We start from the raw sequence: 15,555 nt of genomic DNA on the forward strand, positions 1-15,555 counted from the left end.
AGTGTTGGGAATATATCATTTTAAATGAGGTCCTGGGGAAGATCACAATGAGACGGTGACATCAGAGTAAAGATGTGAAGAAGCTCAGAGGGCAGGACCTGTAGATCTTCAAGGGAAGAACATTCCTGGTGGGGGAATCATGAGTGCAAGTGCTCTGAGGTGGCGTGCCGAGCATGTTCCAGGAACAGAGAGTAGACCAGTGTGCCCAGAGCAGAGTGAATGATCATTCTCTTTGAGTTAATGATATGAGAGAAGAGTTTGAAAGAGTATATTAAATTAGTGGCATGCTTTGGGGAAAAAAAAAAAAAAAAAGAAGAGGATACCAACCTCAATCTGTTGCCATAATCTTAAGTATGTGGAAAGAGCAAATGAATAAACCTGTAGTCCTATCATGGGCTCTTGGGGGAAAGCAGACATCTGCCAATATCCAAGACTGCACCTACATAGAGGACCCTATCCCTCTGAAGCCAGATACGTGTATCAGGACTCAAAAGCTTGGTTTGGTGGGATGCGGTGAATGCAACGAGAGACACCTGAGAGCACCCCGGTCCATGGAAAGTTAGGGTGCCCATCACAGTAAGTCCAAATGGGGCTTACTATGCAATTTGCAGCGAGGCCTCAGGTGATTTACTTTGGGTCCCCTCCACACTGGACTCTGCAGGTTTTGGAGCCTGGCCCCAGTTCCACCCATCCAGAGAGTCCTGGCTGCCCCAGGCCAGCTGAAAAAGTGGGAATTGCACAAGCACATGAAAACGCAGTTCAGTGTAGTCAGGAACTTGGAATGGGTCACCAGTCCAGTCCGGAGAGGCCAGGTCACAGAAGCAGGATTTTGGGGACACAAGGCATTTGCCTCATTCCAAGCCCTACCCTACACAACTGTGCATTGTGTGGAAGCAGAGCTGGAGGATACTGGCCTGCTTTACAAGGGCAGGGCCAGGCAGGCTGGAGGGAAATACTGTAAGAGATACTCAGGACCCCATAGGCAGCAAATTTAAATGGGATGGTCCTTAATTTTCAGCTTCCTTATAGCACAACTGTCAGCGTGTCTTCAGAGAATGAATCCCCTCCACAGTGCAGGCTATGGAGGAGGTTGGGGATAAACTCCAGCTCCACAGGCTGGGAGGGCCCAGCCTGTTCATTACTGGTGGCAGGAATGCCAACTGCACCTGCAAACTGCGCATGTGCAAGCGACTCATTTTTAAGGTACTAGTAGCAGAATTGGAACAGGGCATGGGTCCGGACAGGAGTACAGGAGCAGGAACCAGAGATACAAGCATTTGCCTGCTTCCAGGACCTAAACTACACAAATGCACAAATTCCCTCTGAACAGAGCAGGAGGATACTGGCCTGCCTTGCCAAAGCAAGGCTGACTTAGTGTCATCTAATAAAAGACACCTAAGAGCCCTGGTTCCTGGAGAAGCCAGGGACCCGCTAGCAGCATGTCCACATGGAAACTGACTGTCGCCAATTTGTAGTTGCCACCTGTCATGCAGGGTCTCAGCTCCCGTTCCCCGCACAAGAACGCAGGATATGGTGAGGCCAAAAAGGAACACCAGTGGAGTCATGGATGGGGGGTTCATACCACTATTTCTCACCGGTGGCTGGGTTGGAGACACAGGAAGCAGAGCCACACAATCTGCGATCTGCCGTCCGCTTCTCTGCCAACCAACCAACCTGCTGGCGTAGCCACGGCAGTTATATTAGTGGCTAAATGGCTAACCGCTAACAGCTGACAGCCACCCAGACACAGATGATGGCCACTTGATTACAGCTGATGGCCATCCAATAACCAAGCCAGCACCTTTGCTTGTGAGGCCGAGAGCCTGGAAACTGCTCTCCTGGCTCTGTCCCCCACACCACTGCAGGATAATTTTCGGTTGGGCCTTGTTTCCACTGGAGGCTATACAGGTGTTAAAGCCCACCCTCAGCTCCACAGGCTTAGAACGCCCAGACTGACACAGGACAAATAACGGAGTACTGAGCATGCGCGTGCCGAGTGGTTCAGGTTAGCTAAGGATCTGGAACCCAGAAATGGTTCTGCACAGGAAGGCTCTTAGGGAACAAGAGCTAGGGCAGGGCCAGAAGGGCGGCAGTGGCGGCTTGTTATGTTACACATGAGAAATTTGGTAGCTGGAGAAGCCTGGACCCATCAGACAGTGTGACCGTCGCCAATTTGCAGGTAAGCTTGAGGATGATTTGGGGGGAGGGGGACGTCCTCTCACACTGGAGAGCACAGGGGCAGGTGGTTGGCAGGTAGGCCAGCAGGGCCAGCACCACAAGCCTGGAGGGCCCAGGCTGCACAAAGCTGGCTGAAGAAGTGCAAACTGCGCAGGCACAGGTAGCCTAGGTGGGAGTGGGAGGGGAGGGCGTACCATGGCTCAAAAGAGCTCAGGTCTAGAGTATGGGATTGGGCGGCACAAGGCATCCACCTACCGCTAAGCTCTAACATAAATGTGCATATTCGCCCAGAAGGCCGAGCCAGAGGATACTGGCTAGCCTTGGCAGACTGGAGCAGGGCTGGTGGGTGAGCTACCATCTAATAAGAGAGCTGGGAGCTCTAGTTTCTGGAACAGTTCAGGATCCCTTAGGCTGCAAGTCCACAGGAGGACTGAGTCTCACATTTTGTAGCTGCCGCCCCAGAGTGATTTTCAGGAATGGCCACCTCCTTACTGGGGACTTAAGAAGTGTGAGCTGTGTATGCAGGAACAGAGCTGTTAGAGGTAGCCAGGGAACTGAAAGAGGACATGGGACCTGAAACTAGGCAAGGGTCTGAAGAGGCCAGTGCACGTGACCCGCAGCCTGAAACCCTCCAGGCAGTGCTCTGGAACAATCACAGGATCACTTTGTTTATTTCCCTTCCATCAGTGATCTCCGTCCTGTGCTGTCTATTGCCCAATATCCGATACCTACTGTTTCTTTTCTTTCTTTTTTCTTTTCAGTTTTCTAGTTGTTGGGGACAGGAGGGTAAGAAGGACAGTCTGTATTAGTCCGTAATGTGTAAAAGCAAGGACTTGAAGAGGGCACAAGTCTTGAAGTCCATCAGATCAGTTCTGTTACCCTGTAGCTGTGTGGGGACAGAGCCCCAGAGAGCAGTTTACAGGCTCTCGGCCTCACGTGGAAAGGTGCTGGCTCCGGTAGTAGATGGCCATGGGCTGTGGCTAGTTGGCTGTCAGCTGTAGCCGGTTAGCCAATTGGCCACTGATATAACTGCGGCAGCTGCACTGGGGAGTGGGAGTCGGTCGGTTGGCAGAAAAGCGGGCAGCAGGTCGCACGTCCGGTGAATCCAACCTCCAGCGAGACTATAGTGGTATGACTCCCCTACCTATGGCTCCATGGGTGTTCCTTTTTGGCCTCACCACATCCTGCGTTCTTATGTGAGGAGCGGGAGCTGAGACCCCGCAGGCCGCCCCGCACGACAAGCTGTATGACCTTGGGGAAGTACTTCACTTCTCTAAGCCTGAGTCCCTTACCTGTGCGTGCAGCCTGGGTCAGTCTCACCTGTGCTGCACTGACTGCATGCTTAGTTCCAGAGCTACAGATCCTTGGTCAATGCTATGGGGCTTATTAAGTTAAGAGAGATGCTATTCTGTATGGGTCTGGGTGTTGTTTCAGAGCAGGATGTATCCGCCTGTCAGCATTGTTTAGTAATAACAACTGGATTTATGAGTCACATTTGAGTTTGGTGGAAGTTGATGGAGGGCAATGTTTCAAACAGTTGGGTCTAGTCACATAGCTGTGATGTGCCTAGTGACCAGTTCATGGAAAGAGATACCCCACCAAGAACAGTCTTTGGGCTTCAGGGTATGAAGCGTACGCAGGTGCTTTGCATGAATGCTGATGGTTTTTTGAAACCTGGAAACAAGTGTATCCTTTGTGATTCCACTCAGTGGTGGGAGGAAAAGGAAACCCACACCTGAGACTCAGGGACCCCTTTGAATGAGTACCTTTTCCTGCTTTTGCTGTGCTGTGTCCTTTGCTTGAGGATAAACTGAGTCTTGTGAGCCCTTTCAGGGATCAAACACTTAAGATGATTAATGTGTAATTAATGCACTGAAAAACAGTAATGACAATAATCCTCACATTATAATGTGTTGAGGATTATACAGAACAATCTATGTAAAGTGCTTGGGTCCATGCCAGGCATGGTGTAGGTGATTAATGACTGATAGTTATGTGATATTTTCCAATACATTGATTGGGAAAAAACAGGTTTTAAATATTGAGAAGCAACAAGGAATCCTATAATTATAATGGTAATGGAAAATTTTACAAAGAAGGTGAAACTTCACTTTGGTCTTGGATGATGTATAGAATTAGGAATACAGAAAGAAGGGTAGAGATATAATGACAGAAAATACCATGTTTCCCCGAAAATAAGACCTAGCCAGACAATCAGCTGTAAGGCGTCTTTTGGAGCAAAAATTAATATAAGACACGGTCTTATTTTACTATAGGATTGGGGCTTTAACATAATATAACATATTGGGTCTTATATTAATTTTTGCTCCAAAAGATGCATTCGAGCTAATTGTCTGGCTAGGTCTTATTTTGAGGGAAACACGGTAGGATAAGGGTTAGGAAATAGAATGGTATTTTCAAGAGACCAAGTAAGGATGTAAGCTTGACCAGAAAAAAAATTATTGAGAAATGAAGCCCCCTAGGTATATGGGAAGCTGTTTACAATAGCAAAAATTGGGAAAATCACAAATGCACATCCCTGAGGAGAGTGAATGAATAGATTGGGATATACTCAAACAAAAGACTATTATACAACACTCAGTAAATGAACTAAGATGACGTGCAGCAATGTAGATAGATGTTAACAAAATATATTAAGAAACAACTGAAATAAAATATATGCCTTCAAGATAAGAAAACAATGAAAATAAAACATATATAATATATATGTATCTCAGCTAAAACTATATTAAAAGAATAGTGAGAGAAAAAGCTCCTAGTAGTGAGGAAGATGGTCACCTAAGGAAGGGGGCAGCTGATGGGTGGGGTAGGGAACCATACAGCTAAATGTAATTTATTGACAAAGTCAGACCTTCCATATTAGCTGTTAGGTCCACAGGTGCTTTTTACATTATTAAAACACACGCATACAGACGTGTATGTATACGTACATACAAGAGAGCCATTCATGGACCGTCCAATAAGTGTGCCCGAGCCAAGGATTAGGATTAATCCACTTCTGTGATCTGGAGATCATTTATAGAAAAACAAAACAAAACAAAACACACAAATAAAAGCAAAAGCAATATTTTGCAAACCCATGTGATCTAAAAGCCTTACTTTACATATTCATTAATAAAAGAATATATAGAATATTTCTTCCGTGGCGGTTAGTAATGCTCTTCAAACCTTCAATTTGCTCCCCTTCAGTTTCCATTCCCTTGTAACTAGCCCAGTGAAACGCAAGCAGATACATGTGAGTTACTGTTGAGCCAACGTGAGAAATGCAATTTTACTGTGTGAAACCATTGGGATTTAGGAGTTGTTATCCCAACATTAAGTAGTCTATCCTGACTCCTACATCGACATTTTGGAAACCTCACACATTCTAAATTCCAAACCTACAAAACAGATATTATTCACATGACACAAAGGCATTCTAATGTTAGCAAGAAAATTAATGGCAAGACAAGTTTCTAGTGCATCAAGAAAAAAGACTAGAACTGAAGTTGTCCTGACTTGAGTCAATTCTTTGCGTGTTGGCCTAAGGTGAATTTCTCACCCTGTTATGCTTCTTTCTTTTCTTTTCTTTTTTTTTTAAATTTATTGGGGTGACAATTGTTAGTAAAATTACATAGATTTCAGGTGTACAATTCTGTATTACATCATCTATAAATCCCATTGTGTGTTTATCTATCAAAAAAGGATAACGCTAAATGTGTTTATCTTCTTATAAAATGGCTATGAATGTCAAATGATACAGGGTGTAAATAAGCTTTAACAAATATAAGGCTGTTTTGGAGGTCTTATTTTTCTTTACAGAAGTTACTTCCTTGAGAATCAAGAGGCTAGATAAAAGATTTGTTAAAAGATAAACGGAGGCATATTAAAATTTTAAGTTTATTGGATCAAAAATTGATTTGAATCAGGCAATGCCCAACAGCAGAAAGAAAAAAGCTCTGAGGAGTTGTACAAAGTGGACGACTTTTATAAGCAAAAGGGAGCAGGAGCAAGAAAGTGATACTAGGCAAAAATGCGGGTTGATTATTGTAACGTTACTGCCCTTCAGGGGCTGTCAGGGGTTTATCAGGCAGATTACCTAGCTAGTACTGGTCAGGTGACTCATTATTGACTGGTTTAAGATGCTATTTCCTGGAGAGCGGAGTCTGTGATTAAGTCTTGGTTTGGTGATATAGGATTTAACATAAGTGACTCCATTTTGGGCCTGCTATCTTGTTTTTAACAGATTGAATTAATGGAGCCACCAGTAATTGAAGGTAAATAAGAAATTATTAACTGTTAGTGAATAGGAAGATATTTATTCAATGTATAAAACTCAACTCAAATTTTTAAGAAATACATTGATAAATACACGTAAGTAAATTTTGCAGTTTGACCACTAGATGGAAGCATGCTTCCAAAAATTGTACTATGGCCACAGTCTTATTTTTTATTAGTTTCAGGTGTACAAAACAACATAACAATTAGACATTTATACCCCTCATAAAATGATAACCGCCCAATCTAATACCCTTTTGACATTGTATATGGCTGTTACAATACAATGGGCTGTTATTCCCTATGTTTTATTTTATATCCCAGGACTATATACCAGGGGTGCCAAAGAAATATATACACATTTTAAGAGATGTTATCTATACTCAAGCAGTAGCTCATCATAATCGGAAGTGTCTGGACGCTGATGGTAACCACTTTGAGCACCTCTTGTAATTGCAGAAGTCAAACGTGACTTGTATTCATCTTTTGTTATCGGTATATACTGAGTATTACATTTTTTTCCTTTCTTAAAATGTGTATACATTTTTTGGCACCCTCTGTGTGTGTGTATATGTGTGTGTGTGTGTGTGTGTGTGTGTGTGCGTGCGCGTGTGTGTGTGTGTGTATAATTATAGTTGATGTTCAATATTATTCCACTTCAGCTTCAGGTGTATAGCAGAGGTCAGGCATCTACACAGTCTACGAAGGGATCCCCCTGAGAAGTCCAATGCAAATACAGTTATGTCACCAATGAGATAGCTTCATGACATGTCTTACACTTAGCAACACATCTACAATGCTACGTAATTGGATTACAATAATGTAAGATCTTTTTTAAAAAGTGATTTAAGCATTTCATTATTTTCATTTTGTTTTCTGATGTTGAACCATTTAAATATATACAGAAAATAAATGAAGTCATGAGAAAAATATAATGAAAACCTAGAAGTGAAGAATGGCCTCAATGCACTAGAGGAAATCACCCAATTTCTATCATTTTTCTCAACCATACCTTTACACATGTTGTCCTGGAGCCTGGAATTTCTTCACAATCTTAGTTTTCCTAAGTGTTACCGGCTCTCACACTTTCATCCTCCCCTTCATGGTAAGGGCAAAGAAGACTGTTTCTCCTCTGTGTTCTTTCTTGCATCCCAGGTGCATAGCTCCATTGTTGCATCATCCCCTTGTCCAGTGGTTTATTTCTTTATCTGTCTCCCCACCTTGCTGTGAGCTTCTGAGCACGGGGAGTGGGGTGTTAACGTACCAGAGGTACCTGTTACATGCAGGGCACCAATGCTTCTTTGCCGAAAGAACCCTAAACTTACTTATGTGTGAACTCTGCTACCCCTTGTAACAAGAGATTATTTGGCCCAAAATTCATCCACTCAAATTGTCTTTTGGATCCTCGCCACACATTTCCAGTGGTGGCCACACCCATCCAGATTCAAATGCTGAAACAAAAACATAGTCACAGAATTTTAAACTCCCAGAGTGTTTCATATTTTTTTGTGAACATGGGAGAGCTCTTTAGGTTAAAGTCATTATGTGGATTTCATGGCAGTGATGTCATATAAAAGATGTAGATAAATCTTATATTGAGAACTTTGCGGGACACATTTTATGATTAATAACATGATATGAATAATACCAAATACTGAGACTTATGGAATTTGAAGAGGGTCTGAACAATATCTATGGAATATACTTCTTGTAAGAACCTTTTATGGAATTAATGTTGTCACCTGCTTCTCAAAGAGATAGGCTTCTCTTCTAGCTAATTTTAAAAAGCAAACTAATCCAAACTGATTATAATGTTAGGTCCTGTGAGAGAAATGAGCTGTCTTGATTTTGTTTGTGTACAGCATTGGGATTTTTTAAAGGTTTATCCAATTACAAAATTACTATAAAATTGTATTTAAAACTCACCTCTTGTAACTACAGATTCTGTTTTCACGCATGTAATACATCATTGCATGTAGTGGAGAGTCTTTACAGTACCAAGAATATTACATGCCTACGTGAGATGATACCAGAAAGGATTTGATGATTACATATTTTTTCAGACTGGCATAACAACCCTAAATCTGAATGAATAATTTAAGTAGACATTTTAGCTTAGGTTACAATTGCAGTGTTTGTTGAACTTTTAAAAACAATTACTAAGCTTTACTATATTATCAGAGTGTTTTCATATTGTGGTGGGAGTCAGAAAATAATAAAAGTAGCTAACATTTATAATACTTACAGTTTCCAAAAAGCTCTTTTAGGTACTGTATTTTATTCGATTGATACAACCGTCTCCAAGACAGGCATGGTGAGGATAATTCATTTATGTACAGAAAAGAAACTTGAAACTCATGGATTTACGTGACTGGCTTAACATTATGCACCTAATCACGTGACAGAACTTAGCTCGCAGCCCTGGTCTCCTGACCTCTGACCCCACATCTTCTCATAATTACCCAGATGTACCGACCTGGACAGAAGCTGAGGGGTTCGCTCTTATTTCTGTCACTTAAGTGCCATATATACATTAGCACCTAAATATTTTGAGTTTCGTTTTTCTTGCTTGAAAAATGAGGATATTAATATCTATCTCTTCTATTTGACAAGATTGCTGTGAAGTACATCAAAACTGATAACTCTCAAAAATATATATGTGTAGTATAATTTATCCTATAGAGCTGTGAAGCCAGGATCATTAATTATTGGGGTGCAGGTGTATTTTTTAGTTATAGAGGCCTTAGCTTACATTATAGATTAGGACCTGAAATCAGATAAAAAGAAATTTTAATATTGCTCAGCCATTTACCAATGTGTGACTTTTGGCCTATTTTTAATAACATTACCATATGTGTCTGTTTTAGGGGAGCCTTTAAGTAAAACAACTGACAGCTTTTAAAAAATGTACTTTAATTTGCAATATAGAAAAGAAACCTTAATAGCAACAAACTAATCAATCCTATATTCGCTTTGAGACAAGTCTTTGGACAAAGGTTTGTATGAAATTAGCTACTACAACCATACTGTGGCACTCCTTACTTACTTCAGACTTTCAGTTCAAATTTTCTTAGTAAACTGTGCTTTATAAAATGCAATACCATGTTAGTCCTGGGGAATCCATTGTGTTTTCTTACATATTCCTAAGGATCTTAATCATTTACTACAAACTTTCACAAAGATTAACGTAGGAATCCCAAATAATTGAAAAGTAAAAAATCATCATCTTGCCAATACCAAATTCAGAAAATACTGTAGCTTCTTGCTTTTGATGGTGCAAAAATATGTGTGTATGTAGGTGTGCACAAAGCAACTTAGTAATGAACGTGCAGAATCATGAAGATTCCAGCCAACAAATTAAATAACACTCCCCCCTAAACCTAGCATAAACCAGCTGAGTTGGTTCCCAGAGGTGCATGGCTCTAATATGCCGTAACTCTAGATGTTGAATACATGACTTATCAGGAACAGAAACAAAATAATAGTGTTTAACTGGGAAGAGATAAACCCAAGCAACAAATAATGTTTACTGAGGATCTTACTATATTTATATTGCTGGAATCCATTATTCCAGATGTGACCCCATCAATACAAGTCCCCATGAATGAGATGTTGCTTAGAAATACTTGAAGATTTTTCCCCACCAGAGACTCTCGATGAATTACATGGAAGAAGACTAGACAGTTGTACTGGGAACACCTAACACATTCTGGACGGGGAGATATAAGGCCTTGCTAGAGGGTGAAGGAGCTAGATGACTGACTGTCCCGGGAAGTGTAACCTGGAGATGCCCCAGGAGGATAGAGAAATGTGAAGCAGCCCAGTGCCTCCTACTTTGCTTCGTTAAGTCAAGGAAAGGTTAGTGGAGGGCCACTGATTTATCCGGCTCTGGAAAAACCTGCAGAAATCTGTGACACCCAGTTGCTCACGCTTTCAACACACATTTATTGAGCACCTACCTTTTCAGACACAGGGTTGGATCAACACAGGGTTGGATGCTGAGTATAAAAATTAGATGCTTGTAGTTCTAATCTCAAGGAATACACATACTAGTGTGACAATAGATATTGGCACAAATAACCATAATGTAAACCCAACTGTGGACAGTCCTTTGGCAGAGCATAGTAAATACCTGTGCATTGTGAAGTAATTTTTTCAGAAGCTCAGGCCTATTTTATGCTCAAGCAAATTTAAAAGCCGTAGTATTTGCTAATGTATCAAGAATGTTTTGATACATTCTTTATACAAATAATCCTAATGGCCTACAAAACCCCTGGAGGGTAGATATTTTTATCCCTGTTTTACAAATTAAAAGGGAAGATTGATTGATCTGTCACAAACTGAGGTCTGTCTGATTCCAAAACTCATGCTTCAAAACTACAGTTCCAGGCATTTTGAGTCCAACTCCAATGATATATTTACTACCCAAAGGACAGAAGGAACACTGAGTAAAATTGATTACTTCTGTCTCCTGTGGTAGGAGAAAGGGACACAGATGGGGGGAGGGGAGCGCATTCCGACGGAAGGAGCAATGTGCGCAATGGCATGATGAATAGTTCATCAGTCTTTCTTCTAATCATTCGTATTAATTAAGAACAGACTAGGGTTGACCCCTGCCTCGTATGTTGGGCCACACTCAAGAATTCATTCATGCCCTAAGTATTTTAATGGTTATTAATGGCTCTATGCTTGGCTAGGATGATGGCGTCCACACATGACCTTCAGGGTCAGGCAACAAAGCCGGCAGAGCTTCAGTAAGGCAAGAAGTCAATACAGGATAGGTGAAACGAACTTCAGCAGAAAGGATTCACCCCAAAAGATGCTCCTCCAATGGTTTCCATTGCATTCTGAATACCCGATGACTTAAATGCCCATCGCATGCCTGGGTACTTCTTTAACCTCGTTTCCTACCATATTGCCCCTTGAATATTCTGTTGCAGCCACACAGTCTAGAAATCCTCTGGCATCTCAGGACCATTGCACATGCTTTTCTCTCTGCCTAGAATGTTCCTCACTCACATAGATGATTGGTTAGTCTCCCCGCTCCCTTCAAGTCTCTCTGTTCGGTTGACACTCATCATTGAATATGGCCACCCTATGGAAAGTAACAACGATGTGCCACTGCCTGCCCTCTTAGACTACTTTATTTTTCTCCCCAAAACGTATCGCCATTGAACACCATATATTATATCTCTGTGTATTTGCTTGATTGTTGGTATAGTCTGAGGTGGCAGAGTTTGCCTTGTCAACTTATGTAACCTCAGTGCCTAGAATAATAAGTATTTATTGATGGAATGATTGTAATTATTTTGTTAATAGTGTGGATAAGTTTTTTTCCCCCACATTTCTATGAAAGGCCCATGATGTATTCAGTTAAACAAATAAGTTTTGACCGTTTATATTATGTGCTAGTCACAGTAGTAGGTGCTGGTGCAGCAGCGGTGATCAAGACATATTTTATTCATGTTCGCAATGTTCTTCCTTCTCCTCTTTGCTTCGTCTCATTCTCCTCCCCCTCCCCCTTCTTCCTCCTTCCCATTCAGGCTCCCGACATTTGGTCTGTTCTCCTGTCCTGCTCTTGATCTCCACTGCGCACGTCTCTCTCTTTTCATCAAGAGATGATGAAATTCCCTCTCTTGCCCCTTATCATTGGCTACTGAAAATTCCAAATCTTATATGATATTACCCCAAGACCTGTAAAACCAATTCATTAATCAAATAAATTCCATTTTATAATCTGCTAGTAGTGGTTTAGCTATCTGATCACTCCATATGCACCTTGTCTGCCTAGTTCATTAATAAATAAGTGTATAAGACCATAACAAGCTGAGAGGGGGGGTGTTACATCATCTGTAGGTTTCTGTTCTTCCTCAGTGTCACCAATTTCACTTTCAAGTAAGGCCCACCAAGTTCACTGTCTTGATGCTCTAATGCTAGAGGTCTGAGTTCTAATATTAAGAATATTTTGCTTATTCTAACATGCATTAGTCACGAAATGGTTTATTACACATGACAGGCTCCTCTGAAGTTTTTGTTTTTCTAGCACCTGCAGGAGAGAATCAATATGGTAATTACAATGGACTGTTTTTGCCTCTGAGTACAACTTAGAATTTTGAATGATGATTGTTTTTCTGCTTTTGAAATATGTATCTACTGCTTTCTATATGCCAATTTTGGTTTTAAGCATTAAGTCATTGGAAACTCAAAACAATTCTATGAGATAGACATTAGTATTGTGCTCACTTTACAGATGAGGACACAGAAACTTTTCTGATCAACAGGAAAAGTAAGTAACTTGCTCTACGTCCCTTGGGTAGTAAGTGGCAGAGTTGGGCTGTGAGCCCAGGAGACATTAATCCAGAGTCCACGCTCTAACGCTGTGTTGTGCAGCTCTTAGAAGGAAGTGAAGATTCTGTTGTCCTCAAGACGATGCCTGGAAATGCATTGTGTTTGAAGGATTCTTTTTCCTCCCTCCCCAAATCTTTCTCTTCTGATATTAAATAGGGTTTTTATATTAACAAAAGAATGATACGGGGCAGTTTCAACAGAAAAGGAATTAGTTGAGAGGATGTTGTGTATCTCAAAGAATCATCAAGAATTCTAAAGGATTGAACTTGGAAATGGGGCGGGAAGGAGAGAGGCTAAGCAGCAAAATCACCTCAGAATCAGTCCAGTGGAAACATTCCTGCGGCCACTGCTGCTGCTAGATCCAGGAAGCCAAAGCTTTCCGTGCTAGGCACACTGCGACACCATCATCATTGTTGCCAAGGAAACTTGTTGCTGCTGTTGTTACCACCACTAACTAAGTGGATTCTCTACTGTTCCTGCTTCTTCTGATTCAAGGTCTGGGCCAGTTCATCTAATTGGTCAATCTTAGGTCACAAGTCCATCCTACGTCATATAGAATCTACTCAGGAGGCTGGGAAAGCAATATCTTGCTTCTAGGGTTGCAGAGTAAACTACAGGACGCTCAATATTTGCAAAATTCGGGGGACATACATATTGGGAATATATTTATACCAAACATTTAGTCACTGTTTATGTGAAATTTAAGTTTAGCTGGATACCCTATAGTATTTTTATTTGTTAAATCTAGGACCCTATTGCCTTCTTAATTTCTATGTTAGTAGAAAACAAAAAGTCACATGATGGACAGTTTTTAAAACATAAGATGACGTTCTCTATTGAGAAGAAACAAAAAGACTAATATTCACTACACTTCCTTCTAAACATTTTTTCCATATAGTTACAGCATAATAATTTTTCATTGGGTGAAAAGTACTTTCCGGCATCAAACCAACACTCAATCTATAATTAGATTTCTTTTTTTACCCCAATGTTTTATCTCAGCCAATTTAATTTGCTACTAATTTGAGGTGATGTTTTGGATAACATGCTTTTATTTCTAACTTAGTTTCAGCTTTTATTTTTAACATAAGCCTCCTTTTTAAATTATAAATGGAGCCTTCGTTTCCAATCCAGAGGAAGGAATTTCATTGTTGTTCCCTACTGAAGCAATACACAAATATATAAACACATTATATCGCAAAATACACTATAAGTCTAGAAATCTATGTCATAAAATGTTCACTATATATCTTTACTACTCTATAATTTAATGTCTTAGCTTTACTTTCTGACTGAGAATATTTATGAAGCTCTTCTGGTACTTCTACAGAAAAAGCTGATTTTGAATGTACAAAATATTAGCAGTTTAGAACAAAATAATTTACCTCAATTCTCTTTAAACAGAATGTTTCTGACAAATTCACCCTAGAGTCAAAGAGCATAAAGTAATTGGCAAAATTATTTGCTTTTGTTTATACAAGTCTTATACATTTTCAGTTTATATATCATATTATTCAACGTTAAACCCTTAAGAAGGAAAGTTGGAAAAAAGGCAATATTCTAATAATTAAACATCTTCAGCTAAAGCTGCAATCCAAAAGATAAATTTATTTTTTATTACAACACCACCACATCATTTACCCTTCTTGTACTGATTTTATATGAAAATATAGACTCTACTAATATTGATGCTTTCCATAATTATTGTAGGAAGAATAGTTATCACTGCTACCCTATTTGATAAATAGTGCAAAAGGCAAATCATTTGGACTTCAGCAGAGGAAAAACTTCTAATCTCTTAAAAGGTAATTTTTTTTTAACTTGAAATAATTATAACTTATTAGAGAATTTATGCATGTAAATTTTATTATGATTTTTTGGTTATAGACACTATTTTTAATTGTTTTTTTTTATATCTCAAAGCAAAACACTTTAGTTTTTGTAAACAGAGCTTTCATGCGAAAAGGAGAGTGGTGGACGTGCAAAGAGTAGAGTAACATTTAATTATTCTAGTTCATTCCCCGGAGTCTCTAGATTGTAGCAAAGATCCAGAAAATGCTCTTGACACTTAGCAAGCGAGGATTCTGATTCTCAGTTATATGGTTTATACTCTCATATTCCTCTGAATCTTACATATAACCTTATGACATATATATGAATTTTTACTTTAATTTATAGGAATAAAGTATTTTACTCATAGAAAAGACATTCAGCTAATGACATTTCAAGTCACATTATCTTGAAAATTGGCTCTTCACATGATTTAAAATACAGTTTTAAAAAGGCAAATATCCTTTTAAATATTTGATTATTCCCAGCTTATTGTTTGTTTTATACTAAATAAAATACATATGTAATTATTAAAAATCCATGCAATACCAATATTATATATTGAAAAGGGAACAGCCCTCTCCTTACACCCACTACCAATCCCATTGATAACAGTTTGGTATGTAATGGCCCAGGTTTAGAGCAGGGTCACATTAATAAAGCAACCGCCTTTATTGCTTTACGTCTTTGATACAAAAGACCAATTTATAAAAGACACGAATACGTCTTCAGCTCTTCTTTCTCCATTCCTCTTACTCTCATAGCTCTCAGACCTTGGCGCTTCGTTCCACATTTGCCTCCCAAACTCCTCCTTAACGCTTGGCTGCCCAGTATCTTATTTTTATCTTTCCTCCGCTTTGTTTTCCATACTCGTATGTCACTTTTTCTAAGAATAAATCTCCGCTTTTCTGCTGCAAATCC

Source organism: Rhinolophus sinicus, linkage group LG17 (genome assembly GCF_036562045.2).
Source record: "Rhinolophus sinicus isolate RSC01 linkage group LG17, ASM3656204v1, whole genome shotgun sequence".
NCBI classification, from domain to species: Eukaryota; Metazoa; Chordata; class Mammalia; order Chiroptera; family Rhinolophidae; genus Rhinolophus; species Rhinolophus sinicus.